General features: G+C 38.2%; 6 non-coding genes and 7 pseudogenes across 6 annotated transcripts; all 13 read left to right on the top strand.

The window, feature by feature from the left end:
* The first annotated feature begins 7752 nt into the window (after positions 1–7752).
* Positions 7753–7871, top strand: LOC149493364 (5S ribosomal RNA; annotated as a pseudogene).
* A 294-nt stretch (positions 7872–8165) lies between these two features.
* LOC119370799 (5S ribosomal RNA) lies at positions 8166–8284 on the top strand (annotated as a pseudogene).
* A 293-nt stretch (positions 8285–8577) lies between these two features.
* LOC149493363 (5S ribosomal RNA) lies at positions 8578–8696 on the top strand (annotated as a pseudogene).
* Positions 8697–8989: 293 nt separating this feature from the next.
* Positions 8990–9110, top strand: LOC149493362 (5S ribosomal RNA). Its single transcript, XR_016318655.1, has one exon. It is a non-coding gene; the product is annotated as a 5S ribosomal RNA (ribosomal RNA).
* Positions 9111–9404: 294 nt separating this feature from the next.
* LOC149493361 (5S ribosomal RNA) lies at positions 9405–9523 on the top strand. The gene has a single exon (XR_016318651.1). It is a non-coding gene; the product is annotated as a 5S ribosomal RNA (ribosomal RNA).
* Positions 9524–9817: 294 nt separating this feature from the next.
* On the top strand, positions 9818–9936 carry LOC149493360 (5S ribosomal RNA). The gene has a single exon (XR_016318649.1). It is a non-coding gene; the product is annotated as a 5S ribosomal RNA (ribosomal RNA).
* Positions 9937–10231: 295 nt separating this feature from the next.
* On the top strand, positions 10232–10350 carry LOC119370796 (5S ribosomal RNA). The gene has a single exon (XR_005178353.2). It is a non-coding gene; the product is annotated as a 5S ribosomal RNA (ribosomal RNA).
* A 294-nt stretch (positions 10351–10644) lies between these two features.
* On the top strand, positions 10645–10763 carry LOC119370803 (5S ribosomal RNA; annotated as a pseudogene).
* Positions 10764–11057: 294 nt separating this feature from the next.
* On the top strand, positions 11058–11176 carry LOC149493359 (5S ribosomal RNA). The gene has a single exon (XR_016318653.1). It is a non-coding gene; the product is annotated as a 5S ribosomal RNA (ribosomal RNA).
* A 293-nt stretch (positions 11177–11469) lies between these two features.
* LOC149493358 (5S ribosomal RNA) lies at positions 11470–11587 on the top strand (annotated as a pseudogene).
* Positions 11588–11880: 293 nt separating this feature from the next.
* LOC149493357 (5S ribosomal RNA) lies at positions 11881–11998 on the top strand (annotated as a pseudogene).
* Positions 11999–12291: 293 nt separating this feature from the next.
* Positions 12292–12410, top strand: LOC119371520 (5S ribosomal RNA; annotated as a pseudogene).
* A 293-nt stretch (positions 12411–12703) lies between these two features.
* On the top strand, positions 12704–12822 carry LOC149493356 (5S ribosomal RNA). Its single transcript, XR_016318654.1, has one exon. It is a non-coding gene; the product is annotated as a 5S ribosomal RNA (ribosomal RNA).
* Positions 12823–27716: the final 14894 nt, after the last annotated feature.

The following is a 27716-nucleotide window of genomic DNA, read 5'->3' as shown; positions in this document are numbered from 1 at the left end:
CATACACATTCAGCAGCAAGAAGCAACGAGCTCGAATCCAAGAAGGATCCACGTTCATAGACAAAACCTTGTTGAGAAAAGGCTCCAAAGGTAGACCCTGATCCGTGTTTATGCCATCAAGGAGATAAACCGGACACAAGGTCGCAATCTCAGCTAGATTATACCTAGGACCTGGGAGTAAGGCCGAAGTTTCATTTTGTTCAGGATGATGATCCATCAAGGCACACATTTCCTCGTAGGTTGGAGTCACTTCAGAGTCTTCAAACCGGAAAACCATGGTGTTCGAATTAAAGTGAGCAACGAGCCAAGACAAGAAGCCAGGGTTAGGTTTTAGGTCTTTGAAATATCTTAACCAGGCAAGTTGATCCATAGGGGGAGTCTGCCATGAGTCCTCGGAAACGGATTGGACGAAGGAGGAGACTTGGCTTTTGAAGGCCATGAAAAAGGATTATTTGAGAGATTGGTCTGTGTCGAACGTTGGATATGAAGGAGGTGTGAAGTGAAACCCCTATTTATAGAGGAGTGAAGGGACCGATGGGCGGAACATCGTCATCATTCGACTTAATGTCCACTGTCAGAGGTAGTTGAAACAAAAGCTCATGTATGGACCGCTTGAATTGGTAAGCATTTAGATCTGCATTGATGAATAAGAAGGACGATTGGTACAATAAGGAGGTTGAATCTTTATGACCGTGTTAATCGCCATGTCAGGTAGGTGACACAACCCATTGTTATTAATTGATTGATTCTTGTGATATCTCATTTTAAGTTCATTATTTTATTTTATTTATAATAAATGGGTCGATAGACCACTAACGGGGCGGACCGCTTTCGTAAATAAACGGGACACCGTTTTCTTTTTCGTGTTTGTGTTTGTGTTTTATTTTGCAGGAACAGGACTTCACAATTGTAAAATATAAACACATGCTACAATATAATAAAAGCAAAATATTATAAAAATGTAAATAATATTTAAAAAAAAATAATAATAATGATATAACTGTACAACCATTCAAAAAAAAAATAATAAATAGAAAACTAATAAATGTTCAAAAATGTCCAAAAATGGAGGAGACGTGCAGCAGGACTACCACCGCCTACGGCTAGGACCAGCAACAATCGGAGGGGGTGGAGATGGTGGTGCGCCATCGGAAGAAGAGCCATCCTCATCCTCATCAGAAGAGTCGAGCGGGATGCCCTCAACCTCTAGTCTCGTCCGAAGCCGCTCCACCTCTGCCTGAAGTCGGCTCACGGCACTGGACTGACGGGACTGATGCCTCCGCAGCCTCCCGTTCTCCAGCTCCTGTAAAGGCAAACATGTGTAAGAAAGTTTACCAAAATAATAAGAAGCAAAAAGGTAAATATGTGTAAAGTTCATACCAGCTCGTGCCGCTCGGAGTAAAGCCGACCAATGTAGGATCGAGCAAACCCGAACCGCTGGCAGATCTCCTGATATCTCTGGGCCGGCACTTGCAAACCAGGAATATCCATTAAAGATTACTCATGTACAATGCTCCTAACTTTGTAAATTCGGTTTATAACTTACATGTGTAGTGTGCTCAGGAACCAACTGCACCAGAGGAGGAGCCTGCCGAAGATCAGCAGGAATAACGATGCCAGATCCCAAACCTAGACTAGGGTCCAACACCACCTCCATGTCTGGTGGGAACAGGACGTCACCCAGCACTACACTGGCTGGTCCAGTCGGAGCCGCCGCGCCACCTGCATCAGCCGCTGCCTCAGCTCGGTAGTGCGCCGCAGTCTTGTGCGTCTTCCGCTCCTGCATCAAGTTACAGAAAAGATGGTGGCATCAGCGTTTTGAAATGGTGGAAACAGTAATAACAGTAAATAAGACTGAAGATCAGATGAGTTACCTGGATATACTCAAGAATCTCAAGAAGTCGAGCCTGCATCCGAGAGGCAAAGTAAGAGGGGAAGTCGCCGGCGGACAGGAAATCGTTCACCGAGAAGCCTCTATACTCTACCTCCAAGTCCTCCCGGGTCAAGCCCTCCAGCAGACACATATGCCGAGGGGGAGCATGAGGCACCCTCCGCTATGATGGAACTACCGGAGTGTCGAAGACTCTCTCTCCAAGGAAGTAGCGATCGGCCCAATATCCCCGCATCAGCAGCCTCGACCGGGTATGCAACTCAGCCACCTCCCGGCCCGGATAGGTCCTCCAGACCTCGCAATCCCATGGAGTCAGGGACAGCTACAAAAGAAGGAGAAATCAGTATTTGTTGTGTATAAAAAAAAAAAAAGAAAAATAAGCTAAAGATTCAGAGGTTCTTTCTGTACTCACATCGGACAACTCCCGGTCATTAAGGAAGCTCCGCCAGTACTCGGGATCCTCGCCACTGGCGTAAGTGTGATGGCAGTGGGCCAGATAGCAAGGAATCCTCCTAGTCTCGATGGGAGAGTCACCGCTCAGACCGCCCGGGTAGATGCAGTACTCATAAGACCATACCTGCACCAGAAAAAGTGACGACATCAGTAAGTTGAACAGTTCAGAATGAGAAATAAAAGGCGAAGAGTGAAAGAATGTTACCTCCAAAGGCCGGATGAACAGCCAGTTCGACTCACTGCTACCGCGGGTCCAGACATCCAGACCGTGATAGAGATGAGCCAAACCGAGTGTGGCCCAGTCGAAGGACCCGACTTGGCTCAGATCCCGAAGACATGCCAGCACCGCCGGGTCTCCCTTATTCTGGGAGGTGCATAACAGCTAGGATGAGATAATATAGAACAAGAAGGACCGAGCAGCCTGGTCCCTCTCCTCCCGAGTATACGCAGGAGCAGCAGGTCGGACCTCCTCCGGCAACTCCCTCCAAGCCTCCAATCGGGTCCTGATCCTCTCGGCCCAGAACCGAAAGACCGTCTCGTAAGACATGCACCCCTGTACGGTGTACCGGGTCTGCGTAGTGACACCTAGCAAGGAACGGACTAACTGGGCCCCGAGGGTGGCCGTCTGATACCGAGCATCCAGTAGGGGAACCGGGCCAGTGAAGCGCAGGCCAGTAATAGCAGCATAGTCCACGGGCGTGAGAGTCATCTCGCCGAACCCGAATACGAAAGTATGTGTGCAATCGTTCCACCGCTCAATCAATGCATATCGCATAGCGGGCGGGAAACGAGGCTGCGTGCAGCGCAATCCTGCGGCATAATCTACAAAGCCTGCAGCAACGACCCGAGCTCGCATAGGCGGGTCCAGCAGATCCCAGAAAGCAGAAGCATCAGTAGCCGATCCGCCCGAGCGGGCCTTGCCCAGATTAACCTGTAAGAAAAATTTCGATTTCAATAAATATAAGACTAACAATTGTTCATTTTCTTCTATGGCAGGAAAAATAAAAACCAAAGTTCGGTTTGAACCGTAGCTGCGTCACGCAACTACAAAGTCACGTCATGCGTTTACGTAGTCGCGCCACGCAGCTTTACCCAAGTTGCGCACTCAGAAGCACAGCTGCGTAGCGCACCTCAGCATTCGGGCTACGCCACTCCACAGCTGCGCCACGCAACTGTTTGAAATATGTGGCCCTAAGAACAGATGCGTCACGCAACCACGAAGTCGCGCCACGCATCTCGCTAGCTGCGTCACGCAACTGTCCAGGACTCTTACACATTGACGAACAGTTGCGTCACGCAACTGTTCTTCCAAAGAACAGCTGCGTGACGCAACTGCCGAAGGTACGCAGTAGTTCAATTTCAACCTAATTCCACTATGTTTGTATTGTTTTCATGCAATTTTCAGGGCAAAATCAAGTCGCCTAGGGCTATCAACAATCAAACGTCAACAAACCAAGTTCTAAGCAGTCTAAAGGGACGATTTTAAAGTTCAAAGGCAAGCTAGGGTTTCTGGCGCCTCGAACAGTTGCGTCACGCAACTATTCGCACAAGAACAGCTGCGTCACACAACTGTTCATGGAAGAACAGCCGCGCCACGCAACTCCTACCTGCGTGACGCGACTGTTAACGCAGGCCTAAAAACAAAATTACAGTCTTATTTACTACAGCTATGGATCAAAAGCAGCAAAAAACAAAAAGGAGAAAGGAATTTTCTACTTACCTCGGACTGAAAGCCGTGCATCCGGCTCGTCTCGTACCTGACCGGGAACTCCATACCCGGCAATGGCAGAAGCTGCAACGGTCGTGTCCCAGGGGTCAGCGGATTCTGGCTCACCGGCATCGGCTCGCCGTCAAAGGTTGGGATATCGGGTAGGGCCCCGAGGGTCTCCATCTCCCGAGTGTAAGCAGAAGCAGGGATTTCTGAAATCTAAGACATCGTTTTCAGTTGAACAGTTCAGAGAATTTTCAATCGCTTAGGGTTTGTGAATAAGTGAAACTGAATTGGTTATGAAAGAAGTTACTTATAGTAAACAAGCTGGGCCCAAGCCCACTCTTCCAGGCCCAAAAAGAGCATCGGGCCCATTATCTCTTTTCAAGCCCAACAGGCCCACACGGCTCATTTCAAAAGCCCACAACGGCCCATTCTGGCAACTTGACGTCGATGCGCGGCTCGTACACTTCAGCAATTTTTGTCTACTCATCGCACAGGGGGCAGGACATCAAATTGCCCAGATTACCCTCAGGTAAGTTCTCTTCCAACCACTCTGTTATAAAGGGTATACCTGAATATGCAGATGATAAAGAATGGTGCATTAAATCATTTATACCAAAATTTTTGTTATACCAAAATTTTTGAGCTAATTTTTTGCAAAATAATTAAGCATATGCCTACAAAGGTGGATATTTTTTTGTCCTAGGCCAAAATTCCGGACTGGGGGCAAAAGTATAACCTTTTGCCTTAATACGAATCCTTCCTCATAATTAATGCATGGGAACACGTAACGTTCCAAATATTTTTCTAACAAGAGACAAGATTCGTTTGTATACGGATATTGCTCTTTTTCTTCTGGTGAACAATTTTTCAGGCCAACCGGTGATTGTTTTTCGAAGCCGATAGGTCCTTCTGATTAGTGATGGTGCATTGCGAAGCTAATCAGAACAATTTCAATTTCCGATCAGTGATGTTGTATTGCGAAGCTGTTTGGGACTTCTTCCCCAGTCAATGATGTTGAGTTGCGAAGTTGACGAGGGTAAAATCCACGTCTTTCGAGCCAATCAAACCGAGCCTCGAAGATGCCCTTTCGAAACCGACTGGAGCCGACAAAGCCGATCAAACCGAGCTAAGTAGGTGGCCAGATCAAAGCTCTTCAAGCCGATCAAACCGAGCCTCAAAGATGCCCTTTCAAAATCGACTGGAGCCGACAAAGCCGATCAAACCGAGCTGAGTAGGTGGCTAGATCAAAGCTCTTCAAGCCGATCAAACCGAGCTTCGAAGACTTTGTTACCAAATCAACATTTTTCAAGCCGATCAAACCAAGCTTCAAGGATGTCTCTTCAGATTCCGTGGAAACCGACGAAGCCGATCAAACCGAGCTGAGAAGGTGACCAAATCTTCAAAACCCTTCAAGCCGATCAAACCGAGCCCCGAAGGTGTCTTCCAAGCCGATTAAACTGAGCTTTGAAGTCATTCACATGTTCGATGGAAACCGACGAAGCCGATCAAACCGAGCTTAGGAGGTGACCAGATGATTGATTCAGCATCTTTCCAAGCCGATCAAACCGAGCTTCGAGAGGATTGCCTGATAGAAGGCGCGTTAATAGACCACTTTAACATTAATCGTTTATACAATTAATGATAAAGTGGGAGGGCAAACTGTTGACGCGTGATTTTATGCCTCCGCCTGACCCAATGATGATATGAGGACAAGGGATAAGGTATCACGATAAACCAGAAGTGTTTGAACCAAAAATTGAATCAAACCGCCCAAAGGAGCCTGACCCATGTTAGGGCTGCGTCATGCAGCTAGTACCTGCGTGACGGTACTCTTAGATGCGTCACGCAGCTCTAATAGGACTGACACCTCTAGCGCGCGCCCGTGCAACGGCTTGCATCGTTTGTATGGATACGCGGCAACTGTACGAAAAGTAAGTCGCGTCACGCAGGTTTACGGGTGCGTCACGCAGCTTCTACCCGCGTGACGCGACTGCCCTGTTGCCCTAGCCATATAAATACAACATTTCACAGCAAAAACAGGACTTTTTTGACATTTTCTCTGATTCTTGGCTCAAAAAAATTGAAAAGCTTTAACCTAAGTTTACAAAAACGGCTAGGGTTTTCTTCCCCAAGAACTCAAGTGAGTAAACTTAAGGAAGATCAAACCATTAGACATTTGGTTTTGGAAATCAAAAGAAAAACAAAAAAAAAAGATAAAGAGAGCAAAAGAGAGAAAAGATAAAAGAAAAACATTTGCTTGATAACCACGCTTCTGGAATCGTGATACAACATCTCTGAACTAACTTCAGTGCATGCAATCCTCAAATCTGAGGGCTAGGTAACGATTCTAACTTCTCTTTTTCATTTCTAATATTTTATCTCTTAAAAATCTCATTTTTCTAGTATTTGGTTAATTTGGTATTGGTTAAACGCCATTTTGCCCATTTCTGAGTATTTCTGAGTTGTGTTAAACCACTGTTAATAAAAAAGAAACGTAAAAAAGGTAGTTTGAAAGGTAGTTGCAGACCAGAGCAGTCGCGTCACGCAGCTACTACCTGCGTGACGCGGCTGTTCATGTCCAAAAGTCTTTGATTCGGACTGGACCACCTGTGTGACGCAGCTATTTGTATACCCAGTATACTTTTATCCTCATATTTGTATTTAATATGATATCTTGAATAAAGAATCAATAAAGTTGAGGATTTGGAATAAGTCACAAACAGTTCCGTCACATAGGTAGGAGTTCCGTCACGCGACTGTTCTCCATAGAACACTCGCGTGACGCGACTGTTCCAAGTTCCAGTAATATGATAGAGTTCCGTCACGCGACTGTTCTTCATAGAACAGCTGCGTGACGCAACTTTTATGGGTTCCAGAATAAAGGACAAGAGTTGCGCCACGCGACTGTTCTTCCATAGACCCGCGTGACGCGACTGTTTCCTAGTTTCAATTTATTTTTGTTATTTTATTTTAATTTCATTTCATTAAGTAGATTTTAATCCTAACCCGGAAAATGATCAATTATGGGCAAACTGAGTCTTAATCAAACTAAATCAATTAATTATTAATGATTATGAGATTTTTAGGATTTATTTCTTATTGTTTATCATTAATTATATTATTAAACTCGGTTTGTGGCCCGCCTTTAACCATAAGGCAAGAGCGAGTCTTTTTATCATTATTTGATATGTATTATGGGTGGATGATGGATATGATGATTTATTTGTGATAAATGCAATGAATGAACCTAATTGGGACGGTTAAATAATTTTCCACATAGGAACTCGGTTCGATTTATTCGGGTTGGGTTTAAATAATTGGCTTTTCTAAAATAAAATCAATTAGAAATCGTAGGTTAAAAGAGGCCGGTCTTCCGGGCGTCGGCTTCCAACGGGCCGACGTACCTAATTCCCTTACCTAGAATCGTACTTGGTACGCCTGACCAGTTTCTTTAAATAATTCGGCCTTAAATAAAATTGGGTTTAAAATGAAGTCATTTAATAAAAATAAAATAAAAACGGTCCCATTGCCGAAAAAATGGGTGGCGACTAAAAATCATTTTGTAAGACCGATTTATCGGCATCGTTTATCCAAAAAGAGGTTTTTATCACCACTTTTCCAAAATAAACATTTAACATACATATCAAAACAAATAAAAATTTTGATTTTCTCCGGGGGAAAACAAAGAGATGACGGCTGCGAACATACCAGCACTAATGCATCGGATCCCATCAGAACTCCGAAGTTAAACGTGTTTGGGCGAGAGTAGTACTAAGATGGGTGACCTCTTGGGAAGTCCTCGTGTTGCACCCCTCTTTTTTGCACTCGAACCTTTTGCTAAGCTTCTCGGCAGCCGGCCCGAGTTTTAGTCCTTAGGAACCATTTTCTTTCTCTATCACTCGACTATGAAAGAATTACAACACGCATTTATTTTTTCGAAGGATAAAGAGAGGTAAAAAAAAATCGTAAAATTTAAATCGAGACCCGACACCGATAGAGGAAATACAGCACCGATACTAGGTATGAGAATGCAAAAAGCGACGCGGACGATTGCGAGACGGGTGTAAGGAAGGAGAGGAGAAATAGAAAGATTGAGCAAGAGATGACGGGTGGGATCATACCAGCACTAATGCACCGGATCCCATCAGAACTCCGAAGTCAAACGTGCTTGGGCGAGAGTAGTACTAAGATGCGTGACCTCTTGGGAAGTCCTCGTGTTGCACCCCTCTTTTTTGCACTCGAACCTTTTGCTAAGCTTCTCGGCAGCCGCCCGAGTATTAGTGCTTAGGAACCATTTTCTTTCACTATCACTCGACTATGAAAGAATTACAACACGCATTTATTTTTTCGAAGGATAAAGAGAGGCAAAAAAAAATCGTAAAATTTAAATCGAGACCCGACACCGATAAAGGAAATACAGCACCGATACTAGGTATGAGAATGCAAAAAGCGACGCGGACAATTGCGAGACGGGTGTAAGGAAGGAGAGGAGAAATAGAAAGATTGCGCAAGAGATGACGGGTGCGATCATACCAGCACTAATGCACCGTATCCCATTAAAACTCTGAAGTTAAATGTGCTTGGGCTAGAGTAGTACTAAGATGGGTGACCTCTTGGGAAGTCCTCGTGTTGCACCCCTCTTTTTTGCACTCGAACCTTTTGCTAAGCTTCTCGGCAGCCGGCCCGAGTTTTAGTCCTTAGGAACCATTTTCTTTCTCTATCACTCGACTATGAAAGAATTACAACACGCATTTATTTTTTCGAAGGATAAAGAGAGGTAAAAAAAATCGTAAAATTTAAATCGAGACCCGACACCGATAGAGGAAATACAACACTGATACTAGGTATGAGAATGCAAACAGCGACGCGGACGATTGCGAGACGGGTGTAAGGAAGGAGAGGAGAAATAGAAAGATTGCGCAAGAGATGACGGGTGCGATCATACCAGCACTAATGCACCGGATCCCATCAGAACTCCGAAGTGAAACGTGCTTGGGCGAGAGAGTAGTACTAACATGGGTGACCTCTTGGGAAGTCCTCGTGTTGCACCCCTCTTTTTTGCACTCGAACCTTTTGCTAAGCTTCTCGGCAGCCAGCCCGAGTTTTAGTCCTTAGGAACCATTTTCTTTCTCTATCACTCGACTATGAAAAAATTACAACACGCATTTATATTTTCGAAAGATAATGAGAGGTAAAAAAAAATCGTAAAATTTAAATCGAGACCCGACACCGATAAAGGAAATACAGCACCGATACTAGGTATGAGAATGCAAAAAGCGACGCGGACGATTGCGAGACGGGTGTAAGGAAGGAGAGGAGAAATAGAAAGATTGCGCAAGAGATGACGGGTGCGATCATACCAGCACTAATGCACCGGATCCCATCAGAACTCCCAAGTGAAACGTGCTTGGGCGAGAGTAGTACCAAGATGGGTGACCTCTTGGGAAGTCCTCGTGTTGCACCCCTCTTTTTTGCACTCGAACCTTTTGCTAAGCTTCTCGGCATCCGGCCCGAGTTTTAGTCCTTAGGAACCATTTTCTTTCTCTATCACTCGACTATGAAAGAATTACAACATGCATTTATTTTTTCGAAGGATAAAGAGAAGTAAAAAAAAATCGTAAAATTTAAATCGAGACCCGACACTGATAGAGGAAATACAGCACCGATACTAGGTATGAGAATGCAAAAAGCGACGCGGACGATTGCGAGACGGGTGTAAGGAAGGAGAGGAGAAATAGAAAGATTGCGCAAGAGATGACGGGTGCGATCATACCAGCACTAATGCACCGGATCCCATCAGAACTCCGAAGTCAAACGTGCTTGGGCGAGAGTAGTACTAAGATGGGTGACCTCTTGGGAAGTCCTCGTGTTGCACCCCTCTTTTTTGCACTTGAACCTTTTGCTAAGCTACTTGGCAGCTGGCCCGAGTTTTAGTCCTTAGGAACCATTTTCTTTCTCTATCACTCGACTATGAAAGAATTACAACACGCATTTATTTTTTCGAAGGATAAGGAGAGGTAAAAAAAAAATCATAGAATTTAAATCGAGAACCGACACCGATAGAGGAAATACAGCACCGATACTAGGTATGAGAATGCAAAAAGTGACGCGGACGATAGCGAGACGGGTGCAGGGAAGGAGAGGAGAAATAGAAAGATTGCGCAAGAGATGACGGGTGCGATCATACCAGCACTAATGCACCGGATCCCATCAGAACTCCGAAGTGAAACGTGCTTGGGCGAGAGTAGTACTAAGATGGGTGACCTCTTGGGAAGTCCTCGTGTTGCACCGCTCTTTTTTGCACTCGAACCTTTTGCTAAGCTTCTCGGCAGCCGGCCCGAGTTTTAGTCCTTAGGAACCATTTTCTTTCTCTATCACTCGACTATGAAAGGATTACAACACGCATTTATTTTTTCGAAGGATAAAGAGAGGTAAAAAAAAATCGTAAAATTTAAATCGAGACCCGACACTGATAGAGAAAATACAGCACCGATACTAGGTGTGAGAATGCAAAAAGTGACGCGGACGATTGCGAGACGAGTGTAAGGAAGGAGAGGAGAAATAGAAAGATTGCGCAAGAGATGATGGGTACAAGCATACCAACACTAATGCACTGGATCCCATCAAAACTTCGAAGTCAAACGTGCTTGGGCGAGAGTAGTACCAAGATGGGTGACCTCATGGGAAGTCCTCGTGTTGCACCCCTCTTTTTTGCACTCGAACCTTTTGCTAAGCTTCTCGGCAGCCGGCCCGAGTTTTAGTCCTTAGGAACCATTTTCTTTCTCTATCACTCGACTATGAAAGAATTACGACACGCATTTATTTCTTCGAAGGATAAAGAGGGGTAAAAAAAAATCGTAAACTTTAAATCGAGACTCGACACCGATATAGGAAATTTAGCACCGATACTTGGTATGAGAATGCAAAAAGTGACGCGGACGATTGCGAGACGGGTGTAAGGAAGGACAGGAGAAATAGAAAGATTGCGCAAGAGATGACGGGTGCGATCATACCAGCACTAATGCACCGGATCCCATCAGAACTCCGAAGGTAAACGTGCTTGGGTGAGTGTAGTACTAAGCTGGGTGACCTCTTGGGAAGTGCTTGTGTTGCACCCCTCGTTTTCGCACTCGAATCTTTGCTAAGCTTCTCGACAGCCAACCCGAGTTTTAGTCCTTAGGAACCATTTTCTTTCTCTATCACTTTACTATGAAAGAATTACAACACGCATTTATTTTGTCGAAGGATAAAGAGATGTTAAAAAAAATCATAAATTTTAAATCGAGACCCGACACCGATAGGGGAAATACGGCACCGATACTAGGTATGAGAATGCAAAAAGCTACGCGGACGATTGCGAGACGGGTGTAAGGAAGGAGAAGAGAAATAGAAAGATATCGCAAGAGATGATGGTTGAAATCATACCAGCACTAATGCACCGGACCCATCCGAACTCCGAGGTTAAACGTGCTTGGGCGAATCTAGTACTATGATGGGTGACCTCTTGGTAAGTCCTCGTGTTGCACCCCTTGTTTTCATACTCGAACCTTTTGCTAAGCTTCTCGGCATTGATCCCGAGTTTTAGTCCTTAGGAACCTTTTTCTTTCTCTATCACTCGACAATTAAAGAATTAGAACACGCATTTATTTTTTTGAAGGATAAAGATAGGTAAAAAAAATCGTAAAATTTAAATCGAGACCCGACACCGATAGAGGAAATACTGCATCGATATTAGGTATGAGAATGCAAAAAGCGACGCGGACGATTGCGAGACGGGTGTAAGGAAGCAAAGGAGAAATAGAAAGATTGCGCAAGAGATGACGGGTGCGATCATACCAGCACTAATGCACTGGATCCCATCAGAACTCTGAAGTAAAACGTGTTTGGGCGAGAGTAGTCTTAGATGGGTGACCTCTTAGGAAGCCCTCATGTTGCACCCCTCGTTTTGCACTCGAACCTTTTGCTAAGCTTCTCAGCAACCGACCCGAGTTTTAGTCCTTAGGAACCATTTTCTTTCTCTATCATTCGACTATGAAAGAATTACAACATGCATTTATTTTTTCGAAGGGTAAAGACGGGTAAAAAATAATCGTAAAATTTAAATCGAGACTCGACACCGGTAAAGGAAATACATCACCGGTACTAGGTATGAGAATGCAAAAAGTGGCACGGACAATTGCGAGACGGGTGTAAGGAAGGAAAGGAGAAATAGAAAGATTGCGCAAGAGATGACGGGTGTGATCATACCAGCACTAATGCACCGGATCACATCAAAACTCCGAAGTTAAATGTTCTTGGGGGAGAGTAGAACTAAGATGGGTGACCTCTTGGGAAGTCCTCGTGTTGCACCCTTGTTTTCGTACTCGAGCCTTTTGCTAAGCTTCTCGGCAGTCGCCCCGAGTTTTAGTCCTTAGGAACCTTTTTCTTTCTCTATCACTCGACTATGAAAGAATTAGAACACGCATTTATTTTTTCGAAGGGTAAAGACAGGTAAAAAAAAATTATAAAATTTAAATCGAGACCCGACACCGATAGAAGAAATACTGCACCGATACTAGGTATGAGAATGCAAAAAGCGACGCGGACGATTGCGAGACGGGTGTAGGGAAGGAGAGGAGAAATAGAAAGATTACGCAAAAGATGACGGGTGCGATCATACTAGCATTAATGCACCGGATCCTATCAGAACTCCGAAGTTAAACGTGCTTGGGCGAGAGTAGTACTAAGATGGGTGACCTCTTGGGAAGTCCTCGTGTTGCACCTTCTCGGCAGCTGCCCCGAGTTTTAGTCCTTAGGAATCATTTTCTTTCTCTATCACTCGACTATGAAAGAATTACAACACGCATTTATTTTTTCGAAAGATAAAGACAGGTAAAAAAAATCGTAAAATTTAAATCGAGACCCAACACCGATAGAGGAAATATAGCACCGATACTAGGTATGAGAATGCAAAAAGCGCCGCGGACGATTGCGAAACGGGTGTAAGGAAGGAGAGGAGAAATAGAAAGACTGCGCAAGAGATGACGGGTGCGATCATACCAGCACTAATGCACCGGATCCCATAAAAACTTAGTTGTTGTCGTAATTAAGGATTCTTTGATTTCTTTACAAAAATTGCAATATAAGCAAATAATCTACTTATTCCTATACAAGAATTCAGTTTATATGCCAATTAGACAGTAAAGATCAAAATTTCCCATCATGACTTTAGCATATATATATATATATACTACTTATTTAAAACCTCAAATTATAGCTTCTAATAATAATTTAGCAAAATTCTCTAAGTTAATTTGCAGTAACTAAATCTATACTTCAAACCCATCAACTTAGATCAAGAACTCATTAATCCAACCTAAGAGAGTCGGAATATGGCTTACCTAATGCAAAACATGCTCGAATTCGTATTTTTCCTATTAAAATAAATGATAGCAGCCCCTTTGCTCAAAATCTACTCCTGTTGACGGCTAGCTTGACCAAAAATGAACGGGTTGGTGGCCAGAGAACTGCTACAGGTGAGGAGGGAGTGTAATCCAGCAGGTCCTTGGCTGGTCTTGTAACATCCCTTCCCGGTCCACCCATTAACCCGAATGAACCGAGCCGAGACGCTACAATCTGGTTGAACTTATGTCCTGTCATGCTGATATCATCCCGTATGCTAAATATGAATACAAAACACTCCCAATTAAATTCCAAACTTCCAACATTGCCAAATAATCATCATTACACAATAACACTTTATATATTGTCATAACTATATAAATCCTCAATAGCATTTAATATCCAGCAATTAATTGCATTCATTATACATATCAAGTCTTCATGAATTCATCATGCCAACTATTTTAAAATATTTCATATTCAATCATTTCATAAGTTTTATTCTTATCTCCAACTACTTTCTCCAAAATAATTAAATGCTTCACTTATATTTCCAATCACATAAGCTCTAACAATGTACTAATTATACATGCCATAATTCTTAATGATATAACTCTCAATCTACTACTACCAAATTAGTCACTTCTGTTTTGATCGTACTCTTCAAATCTTCAAGTAGCAACCACGATCTTCAACCTACGAGTAATAAAAATCGACACGCTGAGTATAAAACTCAGTGGTGCTCATAATTCACATACTTAACAAAGTGCGATGAAAACTTACTTAAATACAAATTTCATAAAATCATTGATAATCATAGAATCATTAAATTTCAACATACATGTACCTTTATAGCAAAGAATAAACTTCTAAGTCATAACATGAATAATTTCGTTCTAATTATCTCATAACTCCCTTACATAAACATTTAATCACACATATCATGATACTTTCATGATCTTACCTGCTGTTTATTATGCTTTATAAATTAAATAAATAAACAGGTAAGCACGCATAACATTATATTTTCATTGTCTTACTTGCTGTTCATTATGCTGTATGACTTATGTACTTTTTAGTCAACAGCGTATAAGTTATAAATAATAAAATCTCATAACTGTATGGCTCCATAAGAACTAAATAAATAAACTTGTAAGCACACATAACATGATACTTTCATGATCTTACCTGATGTTCCTTATGCTGTATGAATTCTGCAACTTTTATTAAAACTCAGTGGATATCTCAACGAATAAAGAAACATGTAAGCACATACATATGTATAAATAAACATGTAATCACATATGGATAACTAAATATGTCAGCACACATATCATGATACTTTCATTATCGTACTTGTTGTTCATTATGCTGTATAACTTAAGCAATGTTTAGTCAATATAACTGTATAGCTCCATAAGGTTATAGTGAAACCAAAGTGATAAGAAGAATTGTATGAAACTGGATGAATACTGTATGACTGGGCTGCTATGGCCCATATACAATCATATCCACTCAATAGCCTGTAGCCGGAGTACCAAACTGTATGGGGCGTAGATCTGCTATCCTATGTCGCGACATAGCCTTATCTACATGGTTTCTACCTAACCTCAATGGAGCATATTATCGGTATGTCAATAGTATAACACAAAAGCATATTAACTGCTTCATAAATTCATAAACCATACTGTTTACCTGTATGTTGATAGCCTCGCAAATCGGGCAACTTGTGTTTTACTAGTTTCACATCATTTGCATGATTGCATTTTGTTTTTATACATTTGCTCGTGTTGTCTTTTTGTTTTAAAATGATTGTAGTCATCCAAGTTGAGCAAAGGAATACAATTGCATAGAAAAAGAGGTCCAAAAGAGCATCAGAACACAAGTCGCGAGCGCGCCATGAAAAGTCGCGAGTGCGAGAAGCACACAAGAGGGTCAGAGAGTTTACAGGCAAGATTTGCGAGCGCGCCATGAAATTCGCGAGCCCGAGAAGCACAAAATGAGAGTCAGAGAGTTTACAGGCACAATTCGCGAGCGCACCATGCACTGCGCGAGCGCGAGTCTTGTTTTCCAACTTGCACAGTGTGTACTATTTTGGTCATATCTCTCAATTTATAACTCCGATTTGGGTGATTCAAAAACCCATGGACAGCTAACACATAGAGGAACAAATAACTCTTCTATACCATTTCCTAATTCCATCCTTAAATAGGGTCAAAATCAAGGTGAAGTTACTGGTAAATTCTCCAGCAAACCTGTTTCAGTATGAACTCAATATCTACTTCATTTATTCATTTCATCCCATACTTTCTCACCATTTCCAATCCTCTTACTCAACATTAAGCAACATATTTTCTCATTATCGATACACTACACAAATTCTCATGCAAGAAAATAAAAGAGATATCAAACCTTCACTCCAAAAAGCTTGAGCTCTTCTTTTTAGCTTCCTTTTTCTTCTACCTTTGAGCTCCTCTCTCCTATACAGAAGAACTCTTATGAATAATCTAAAATATCACTAAATTAGAGGTTGAATAAAATAGAACTTCAAGAAATTCTACTTACTTGGATAAAATAGAAGTTGAATTTAATGCTTGAATCCCATGAAAATTGATGGAGAAAGGAAGGTGAAGTAAGGTAAAGGAAGTAGATGAAGGAGATGAAGATGATGAAGGAGATGAAGAAGACAAAGATGAAAAATGGGAAAGTGAAATGGAAGTCTCGGGTAGGCTCCAAAATATCATTGATTGTGTGTGTAAAATTACCAAATGATACCTCAATTGTCAATAGGTTACAACTTAATACCTAAGATTGATATTTTAGTGCAAGTAAGTCCTAATCCTTGTACTTTGCTCTTTTTGATTCCTTCAAGTAAGTCCACTTCTTTTCATTATTTCAGTTACATCCCATTCTACCCCACTCTGGACTCTAATGGCTCGAACCGGGTTTTGAGTTAGCCCGACTCGACTCTATGCAACGACTCGATTCAGTAGGATATCACAACTTACTATTTCAAACACAGAAAAATGGGGTGTTACAGTCTGATACCAACTGTCACGCCTGACTCTAATCACCAGAGGAATTATCCGCTTTGGATCAAGCCAAATCACCCATACAAGATGGCAAGACCCACACGGTTTTGTCCCGCAGGTGAAATGGGAAACTTCCCAGGAGGTCAGCCATCTTGAGATTTCTGTTAAGCGAGCACGCTTAACCCTGGAGTTCTTCCAACTCTCTAGCCATTCCACCAAAAGGCGCCTCTAATGATTAGTTTCCCCCTTTTCGATATATGATTCAATTCATTCCTCTGTCCTGCATTCCACTACCCTAGCTAGCCTGCCATCTTAGAAGCTAACCAGGAGCTTCGCTCTACCCGCCCTCTTAGGATCGCTTTACCGGGTCGGGATGTCACACTGTTAGACCGCTCCCAAGCCTCATAATGGGACTTGTCAGCTTCAGTGCTGGTCTCTATAATGGCTGCTGGCTTTTTAGAGACTAATGCCAAATCCAAGTCTAGAACTCCTAACTGATAATGGATTTATTCAGACCAATCAGCATAGTTCAATCCATTGAACTTAATCAACCCAGTGCCCATAGCAAACATGTTAAAAGAAGCTACAACATTACACATATAATCATACGTTAATGCTTTGAGTAAACATAAATGGATTCAAACAAATAACAACCTTAATTATGCATCTAGATTCACCTTTGGGTAATATTTAAATGCATAGTTTTAATCAATAATGATGCCAAGAAGAAAATACTTTAACAGACTTTCATTGATGTGGAGCAACTTGCGAACCATTATGCAAGTCAGAGAGAAGCATGCCCGTGCTTCTCTCTGGAAGACAGGGCACACCCGTGCCACATTATAGCATGCCCCGTGCTTCTCTCTAGAAGTCCATAGCACGCCCGTGCTTATTGCAGCACGCTCGTGCTCCTTTCTGGAATCCAATTACTCCTTTTTTTTTCAACTATTCAATAATGCTCCATACAATATGCATGTTATCTTTGGATATAAATTCATATTAATTAGTCCAATGATAAGTCTCTTTAATGTCATTGATTATAATTAATGGTCTACCTTTGGGTAACCTAACAAATTATAATCAATGATCTCAATTGTTCAATTTTAACTTTCATGTCATTTAAGGCATCACACAAATATGAACAATTGAAAGTTGCATAATCAATGTCTAAACTAATCCAAACAAGGCCACTTTGGTGACTAACAATTTTTCCATTCATTAAACATTGATTTATGCAAAACTTTTATGAGATTGAATTAAGATCTCAAAACTTTAACGACATAACACAATAAGATGTCATAACTTTTCTTTATAAATAACAGCAAAATAATTCATAAAGCATAAAGAAAACAAATATTTTTCAATTTCTATAATTTGGCTTCGTTTATACCAGATTAATCAACTTCAGAATACGAAATTAATTTTCATTAATTAAGCCAAGCAAAACACTATCAAACAAATCTAGAACAAGTACAGGCTCTGATACCACATGTTGAATAATCTTTAATATAGCCTAAATCTATTGTTCATAGAATTTATTTGACAGGAATATACAATAATCAGAAGTGAACCTTGATCCATAACAGCAGATCTATGTTATGGATTACCTCGTTGCGGCAATTCGATTCTCACCGTAATAGTAGATCTACATTTCTTCACTCTGGCCTTTTTATCGTAAGTTTTCTCTTAATGGTTAGAGAATTATCAACAGCTACGGGAGTTTCTTTTAACGGAGTTTCTTTTCACGCTCTCTCAAACAACCTATCACTATATGTGTTTGAGGTAGCCGTCACACTCTCTCTTTTCTTTTCTTTTCAATGTTAACCCTAAGCTGTTGATTCCTTTATCTTTTATAAAGCAAAGGAAGGGTATTAAAACCCTAACTGGCCCTTATCCATTAAGCCCAATAACCATCATCTTGGGCCACCTTAATTAGACCAGCCCTTTAATCACATGGGCCACATATAGATTATTAAATAATCTAACATTTTCTATTTATTCTATTGAGAATAGTATGGAACACCATTTTCAAAAGTCTTACTTAATCAAAAGGTAACTAAGGAATGGATAACTACATGTAATGATATTGTTACATCCGTTCATCCTCCTTTAGAAGAAATTAAATTTGGTCATCAACATTAGATAGTTATAGGTTCTCCTTTTAAGATGATAACTACAGTAGATGATGATAAGAAAAACACTATATTAAAAGACATTAAAAATGTTCAAGTTCAAAACAATTAAACAAATCAAGTACTCAATACAATAGCATTACAATTAGGCAGATTAAAATTTTAAAAATCAAATACTCAATACAATAGCATTACAATTAGATAGATTAGAAGTTTAAACTCCAATATCTTATACTTCTCCTATTCAAAGATCTTTGCCAATTACTAAACCAGAAATTCCAATATTTAAGCTTCATAAAATACCTGCAGAACAAATACTTAAATTAGATAAAACAGAAGATATGTTAGAAAAAATACAAAATATATTAAATTATTTGAATATTTCCTCTTCTTTTAGCATTAAGGTATGAAGTAGAAATAAACAATTTGAAGAAGAAGAAGAAGAATCATGTACAGATATTAGTCAATTAAAAGATCAATTTAGTAAAAATTTATTGTTCAAAAGATTCATAATGAACCATTACCAAAAACTAGAAATGTTTACCCTAGGCCAACACCCCCAGATATACAATATGAAGATAGATCTACCATGACTCAGGCTAGATACGATGGAGAATCAATTAATGAATGGAATATAGACGGATTATCAGAATATTAAATAATAAATATGCTACAAGAAATTATTATGGCCTCATCAGCTCATAAATGTAAAGGTAACACTGACCTAGTTGTAGCTCATATATTAATCTCAGGATTTACTGGTCAATTAAAAGGATGGTGGGATAATTATCTTTCACTAGAAGAAAGACAAAAAATATTAAATGCTACAAAAACTATAGTTAAACAAGAAGGTCAACAACAAATACATACAATTATATAAGATGCGATTAATACATTAATATTTGCAATTACTAAAACCTTTATAGGTGAACCCGGTGAATATTAAGTTAGAGCCTCTGAATTATTAACTAATTTGACTTGTCCAAAGTTACAAGATTTTATATGGTATAAGGATGTATTTCTTACAAAGGTATTTACTAGGCAAGATTGTGGTCATGCTTTTTGTAAAGAAAGATTTATTGGTGGATTACCTAAGTTATTTGCTGAAAAGGTACGCTAACGAATACGAGGGATATATGGTGGATTTAGACCTTATGATACTCACATATGGAGAAATTATTAATCATGTTAATGATGAAGGTTTAGCTCTATATACATATCTTAAGTTAAAGGCAAAAATGAAGAGTGAGTTCCATCAAAGTAGAAAAAAATTAGAAAGTTTCTATAGTCAGTATAGATATGAAAGGTTAAATCCTCCCTCTGCTAGAAATAAGAGGAAACATAAGAAAAATCCTTATAGAAGACTTTATAGAGCTAAAACTTTTCGAGATAAGACTTTTAAGGATAATAAATCCCATCAGATTTCCAAGAAGAATACAGTTAAAAGAAAAGATAAAAGACAAATAGTGTGTTATAAATATGGAAAAGTAGGACACTATAAGTCACAGTGCCAGATGAGAGAAAAAATAAATAACTTGGATATATCGGATAAGTTAAAATAAAAAATGATAAGTTTGCTTCTCACTGATACAGATACAAATTTAGAAATAAGTGATAACCCTGAAGATTTATATAAAATAGAATTTAGTTGTTCAGAAGATAGTTCAAGTGATATAGATAACTACGAATGCGATGGTCCTTGTATTTGTAAATTAAATCGTATAAATGTAGTGTCACGACCCGATTCCATAGGCCGGACCGGCACTAGGGCCCAGGTAAGCTTAAAGCCCCCGAGGCCCGTAGTAAGCCTAAACTACCCAACTCAAGCATAGCACACCAATTAGTAGGAACAATAGGCCCATACAAGTTAGGATAAAAATGCTACATAATTCGGCCCAATTTTTAATTATCTCAAACAAGTTTAGTTGGGCCTAATCATAATCAATCACATTTATAATATGGCATACTGATTCACCTGCACCTAATATCATAATAAACCATATATAAGGTAACACATACGGCAAGCCCAATTAAAAATACACGACCCTACAACTGCGGAGTTCAATAATTTGAAAATAGAGTAGTGTATATAATTAACAATACAATTCTCAACTTATAATAACAAAAGTTATAAATTTACTTTTGTAGCTCCGCGAGGAAAAAGACAGAGCTTCAGTTGGATCAACAACTTCCTACTACCTGAGAAGTTTGGAGAGAAGGGGGTGAGTTTTGCAACTCAGTGAATAATAATAAATAATACACACCACATACAGTCACGCAAAATGCACCCTAATATTCTAAAATGAGCATACTACAGTCATTCATATGGCACAACACTAGCACCCACAAGTAATGTCACCTTCAAGTAATCAAGTAAGTGGAAATTAGTCAGTGGCACCACCTGAAACCCCAACGAGCCTTCCTCACACATGGCTCGCCCTCTCGTACATGTGCACCAGGGAGCCGATCCCCCATACGGCCAACTGGTCTAATCCTCACTGACCAGTCCTCTCATTGTTTTTCCATTCTCTCTTTTCTTTTCCATATCAACAGGAGGCAACCCGGTGGTCTCCATCCAATCTAGATCATCAAGTGCTCACAACAGGAGGCCACCATGCGGGCTACAATCAAATCTAGATTATCAGGTGCGCAACTACAAGAAGCCATCCTGTGAATTTCCATATAATGTATATCATCAGGTGCACAAGGGGGCGCCGATCTCCCATTTTCCCGGCCGACGGTCAAGTATCATATCATAATCGGATCCATATCACAGACCATCCTCACAAACCCATGGTGGTCCACTTCATCCCAATTCCACACAAACAAAGCACAACATATTCACAGCACAAATAAGCAAACAATTCTTTCAACGTATTACACCAAATCCATCCAAATATACAATTATACAATATAAAATAAATATGAGTTTAATATAAAAAAATATATATATAAGGTTTGTAAAAAAAATGCTATGCAAATGCATGTTGGTCTGCATTATTTATTATTACTCACAGTGATGGAGAGCGAAATTCTAGCTTTGATGTTGTCCTGGAGGAGCACTAGATGGACCCGGGCGATCTAAGCAAAGTAAGAGCGACACAAAAGAAAATTATTCTATCAGACAAAATATTTCTTTTCTGTACTAAAGTTTTATTTCTCTACCTAACTCTATTTTATTTGTTTTCGTCTGAAATATTTTTATTTCCTATTTTATTTTCTACCAAAATTTATTTATTTTCTACCGAAATTTCAACAGCATCTCCCCTAAAAATTGGACTATCCACCTGTTAAAATATCAATAATATATCTAATATATCCAAACCACACAGCCCATCCATCGAGCAATCAATCAATCCAATTTTCCATCCTCCATCAATCTCAACATCACCACACAATTAAAATTATACATTACAATAACATTATATCTAAACTACCTTAATTAAATCAACATTAAAATTATAAATCTATTAACTACTCACAATTACTAAATTAAATTAACTAAAATAATTAACTACAATTAATAAAATTAATTTCATTAACTAATATTACTAAAATTAAATTAATCAACTAAAAGTATTAAAATTGACTAATTAAAATGACTAAATTTAATTAACTATCATGAATAAAATTAAACTAATATACGAAAATGTATTTAAATTAATTTATACCCCAATATAATAATTTTTTGTTGAATTTCTGCTAGATTGGAACTTTCCACGTGTGCCGGACCGGAGGCGTGCTGGAGAGGCGGCGGAGGCGCGATCCAGTGGTCAAAAGTTTGCTGGAGCTGCAGCAGGCCGGCAATGGCGCGACAGGGTGGAGGAGGCGCTGTGTCTCGCCAATCGGGAGCAGGGGACTGTGCTGCGCTGCGCGGTTTGGCGAGGATGGCGGTCGCTGGCGGAGCTGTGGCAATGTCGAGCGGCAGCGAGGAGCGACGGTGGCGCGCTAACGTGGTGGCGCGAGTTGCTGCTGTCTCGCTAGGGACGCAGGCGCAGTGAGGAAGAAGGGAAAGAAGGAAAAGAAAGAAAGGAAGAAGAAGAAGAAAAAGGAAGAAGAAGAAAGAAAGAAAGGGGAGGAGGGTGGTGGCGCTGTGGTGTTGCTGGGTGGTCAAAGGCGTAGAGAGTGAGTGAGGAGAGATGAGGCGTGTGCTGGATATAGAGGGAGAAGAGTTTTATAGATGGTTTGGGTCGAACCGGTTCGATTCGGTTCAGTTCGGCCCAAATCTTCGATTTTTAACTGGTTTTTGGCTTTTTCAATCGGGTTTTCGGTTCGGTTTCTCACAGTATTCGCACTAAAATATTAATATTAATTTCCAAGCTGTCGGTGCATTAAATTAAATTGGAAAATCTTTGAAAATATAAATTCGGGTTGTTTCATGTAGTTATTAGAGAGACAAATTTTCTTTTAGACTGTATAGGTAAGATTGAAGATAAAGACGTTAAAATACAATACTTGTTAAAATTAAAAGATGTGATATCGAAAAAAGGCTAAAAATAATATGAGCCACATGAGTTAAAAGATATATTTAATAGGATCAATAATAGTAAAGAAAAACTTTTCTCTTCTTTAGCCAACCTACAAGGAGAAACTAAGGCAATTAAAAGGGAAATAGAAGAATTAAAACAAGAACATAATAAAATTAAATAAGATATCATTCAGTTACAAGTTAATAAAATTATAGATGAACAGGCGGAAACCTCAGAAAATAGAAAAATTAATAATTTAGCCGAAACATTATCTTATGATGAGTTTATTAATGTAATATCTAGAGTAAGCTTTCAGAAATGGATAGTTTTAGTTAAAATAGTAGTTAATAATGATTTTCATTTAACCACAACTGCATTAGTTGACTCTAGTGCAAATTATAATTATTTACAAGAAAGATTAATTCCAACTATATATTATAAAAAAAAACTAAAGAGAGGTTATATGCGGCTGATGGTAATAAGTTAAGAGTAATATAAGTTAACAAAAGTAAAAATATATAGTGATGGTTTTTATTTTAAAACACCCTTTATTTTAGTTAAAAATCTTACTATAGGAGTTATACTAGGAACACCTTTTCTAGCTACTATTTATCCCTTTAAAGTAGATAATGAAGGATTAAAAACATATATCTTAAATAATCAAATATGTTTTAAATTTATGCAACCAATTAGACAAAATGATTATACTATACAAGATATTTCTGTATATAAAGAAATAAATCTCATTCAACAAAAACAGAAGCATATTAGTTATTTGAAATAAGAAATTAATAACATTAGGATTGAAAATCAATTACAACAAACCCACATGCAACAAAAGAATTAAAGACTTTGAAGAACTTTTAAATAAAGAAGTATGTTCAAAAATTTTGAATGCCTTTTGGTCTAGAAAAGAACATATAGTTCATCTACCTTAGATAAAAGATTTTGATGAGAAAAATATCCCAACTAGATCAAAAGATATACAAATGAATAAACAATTACAAGAATATTATTACAAAGAAATAAATGATTTATTAGATAAAGAATTGATTAGAAAATCTAAGTTTCCTTGGAGTTATTCAGCTTTCTATGTCCAGAATGCGGCAAAAATAGAAAGAGGAGCACCCAGATTAGTTATTAATTATAAATCTTTTCAAAAAAGTTTTACAATGGATTAGGTATCTTATACCAAATAAGAGAGATTTGTTAAAAAGGTTACATAGTGCAAATATATTTTCAAAATTTGATATGAAATCATGATTTTGGCAAATACAAATTCATGAATATGATAGGTACAAGACTGTTTTTAATGTTCCCTTTGGTTACTATGAATGGAACGTTATGCCATTTGGTTTGAAAAATGCCCCTTCTAAATTTCAAAATATTATGAATGATATTTTTAACAATTATCATAAGTTTTCAATAATTTACATCGATGATGTGCTTATTTATTTAAATGATATTGACCAACACTTTTCTCATTTGAAAAAGTTTTATAACATAGTTAAGCAAAATGGTTTAGTCGTCTCTTCTCCAAAAGTTCAATTATTTCAAACTAAAATAAAATTTCTAGGACATGATATTTTTCAAGGACTATTAAACCGATTGATAGAACAATTAATTTTACTGAAAAGTTTCAGATGAAATTACTGATAAACATCAATTACAAAGATTCTTGGGATATATAAACTATGTTGCTGATTTCATGAAAGATATGCGAATCTTATGTCAACCATTATTCAATAGGTTAAGAAAAAACTCTTTCCCCTGATCTAAGAAACATATCTAGATAGTTCAAACATAAAGTCTAAATTTAAAAGCCTTCCTTGTCTTTTTATACCGAATCCCAATTCATTTCTTATACCAGAAACCGATGCCTCAGATATAGGCTATGGAGGTATTCTTAAACAAAAATTACAAAATCAGTCTTTTGAATCTTTAGTTAGTTACCATTTTGGAGCATAGAATGATACACAAAAAAATTATTCAACTATTAAAAATGAATTACTTTCAATAGTTTTATATATTACCAAATTTGAAGATATTTGATCAACAAAAAATTCTTTTTTCGAATTGACTGCACCCAAAAACATTTTGGAAAAAGGATGTTAAAAATATTGTTTCAAAATAAATTTTTGCTCGATGGCAAGCTATTCTATCATGCTTCGATTTTGAAGTTGAAGCCATTAAAGGTACTTTTTTAACTTTTTACTTGATTTTCTTACCTGCAAATTTTTGCAAAGAAAAGATAGAAACAAATAAAATTTTCCTTTTATTTGAAGAATTTGTTGAGCAAAACTTAATGGGCACTCCCATTAAGAATAAAATTACAAGACAAAACTATGGATAAAAGAGCGCGAGTATTTCTTTTTAATTACCTAGCCCTTCAACTACTTCTGTTACACATAGACTAACCAATTACCATGATGCCCTTACTGGTGCATCATCATCCACAATTAGTTATCCTTATGTTAATATGGATATAGATATACAAATTACCTATATCAAAAATAGAAAATTTTATGAGTTTATACTAGTTGATACAGATTCTATAATTCTGAAACATATTCATGGTCCAGAAAATGTTAAAAAGGTTTTGTATTCAAAAGTTCAAATAAAAAAGGTTTTCTCTCTCTCTGATTGGAATCAGAATTCATACACTGAGAGAAAATTTAGTTAAAACTTTGTACCAAATTCTTTCAACTATGAGGATAATAGAAAAGCTTGGTATTATTCATTTTATTTAAGAACTCATAATCATTCGTGGTTCATGATGATTCCACGAGGTTCAATTACAAAATTTCCTTATTGGTTTCAAGAATGATTTAGGTATTTTGGATGTTCAACTAAAACTTTTCCTACAAAGATACTACAAGGCTTTGAGTTTTATGATAAATAAGTAACCAATTTTGAACAATATAAGCTACTCTCATTTATAGCTACTTTTCGAATTTCATGGATTTTGTCCTAGAATTATCAAATCAAACAAGTTCAACCATTATCCTTTCCTCCTATGCTGGTCAGAATCTTCAGCAGTAAATAGTGGAAAGACTATAACCAAGCCCAAGCCTGTGTTCAAGCCGTTTAAATATATTTTAGTTCAAATGACATCTAACTTTGGCAAAAAGTTCAAAAAATCTAAATTTCATAACAGATAAAAGCAAGTGGCAGGCCGCCCTCACTGCTACTAGTTCAATTGAAGAATTCAAGAAAACACTACAAGACATAAATAGTCAAGTGTCGCAAGAAGACGAAGATGACAATGAAGCCACATCTAATTTCTCACCACTCCATGAAGATGATTATTATGATATAAATCAAATAGATTGAAGTCTATCCAGTTCAAGTAAAATTGTTTGTCTACATCAGGCTCCTTCTGTCATTATATAAATATGTAAAGTTCTTTGTCTATATTAGGCCCTATCCATCTTTTGTCTATATTAGGCCCTGTCCATCTTTTATCTGTAATAGGCCCTACCCATCTTTTGCTTATCTATGTAGATAAGGTTTATCTTACTAGGTAATAGTTATCTGGACTTTAAATCAAATGAAGCCCATACTTTTCTATAAATACCTAAGTGTGTTATGAGAAAGGTATAGGTTTTTTAAAGAAGCGTGCTGGTGCTATCTCTATCCCCTGCTCTTTCAAAAGCTTTGTGATCTTTCTTTTGTAAATAATAAAGTTTTCTTTTGTGTATTATCGTTTTAATTTTGTTTTATTTTAAATTACTTCGATTAAATTATTATTTTACTTTAATTAATTGATATGATTATTTATACTTATGTGTATCCTATTACTTTGCCCGGGCTTTATTCTCCCTTCCACTTTAGTTTAACAATTATCATTACTCTATAATTAAAACTAAACATACATCTCTTCCTCCGTCCCTCCACACTTCTAGTGAGCTCCCTTCTGGTATCCGAGCCAAATCTTTATAGGCTGTAGGAGTAATGTCATTAATTATTTGCAAATTAATTATTAGGAATAAGATATAGAAATCTACGAGTTAAGCTACTAATTGTGATTACGAAATTATTGAATTATTGTTGATTAGTTGGTTTAAGCGTTGGTCAGCCGTGTGTTTAGTGGTCCCGCAACGGTGGTTCCAGTAATCAATAGTCTCTAATTACAATTACTAATTGGCAAAATGAGTAGATTACTAAATCTTCTTTCTAATAATAAGTCTTTGAATATTAATGATTCTAGTTCTAGCCTTAGTGATTTAAATACCCAAGAGATGAATATCGCTCATGTGGAAAATCAGCTATATAATTGGTCTATCTCAAAGCATGATATCAACACTATTTACAAAATTAGTTCTTTTGATTTTCTTCATGATTATTCAATTAAACAAAATATTATCTAAAATTTACAACATTATCTTATATTGTTTCAGAAATGCTTTAATACGGTAATTACAATTTACAAAATATTATCTACATTTGTTAAATTAAATTTGAACATCGTAAATTTTAAAATTATTTATCTATAAATTAATTATATAAATATTAAAAATATTTTAATAAAAATTAAGAGATAAAATTTAAAAACTAAATATTTATTAATATTTATTTCTACATTTTTAGTATTTTATCTTCCTTTATTAATTGTCATGTAAGTTATAACTTTATTTTTAATTA

This window comes from Jatropha curcas, chromosome 10 (assembly GCF_041381405.1).
Source record: "Jatropha curcas cultivar XTBG-Jc1 chromosome 10, XTBG_Jcur_1.0, whole genome shotgun sequence".
Taxonomy (NCBI): Eukaryota; Viridiplantae; Streptophyta; class Magnoliopsida; order Malpighiales; family Euphorbiaceae; genus Jatropha; species Jatropha curcas.
This window is presented reverse-complemented; position numbering and strand designations above follow the sequence as displayed.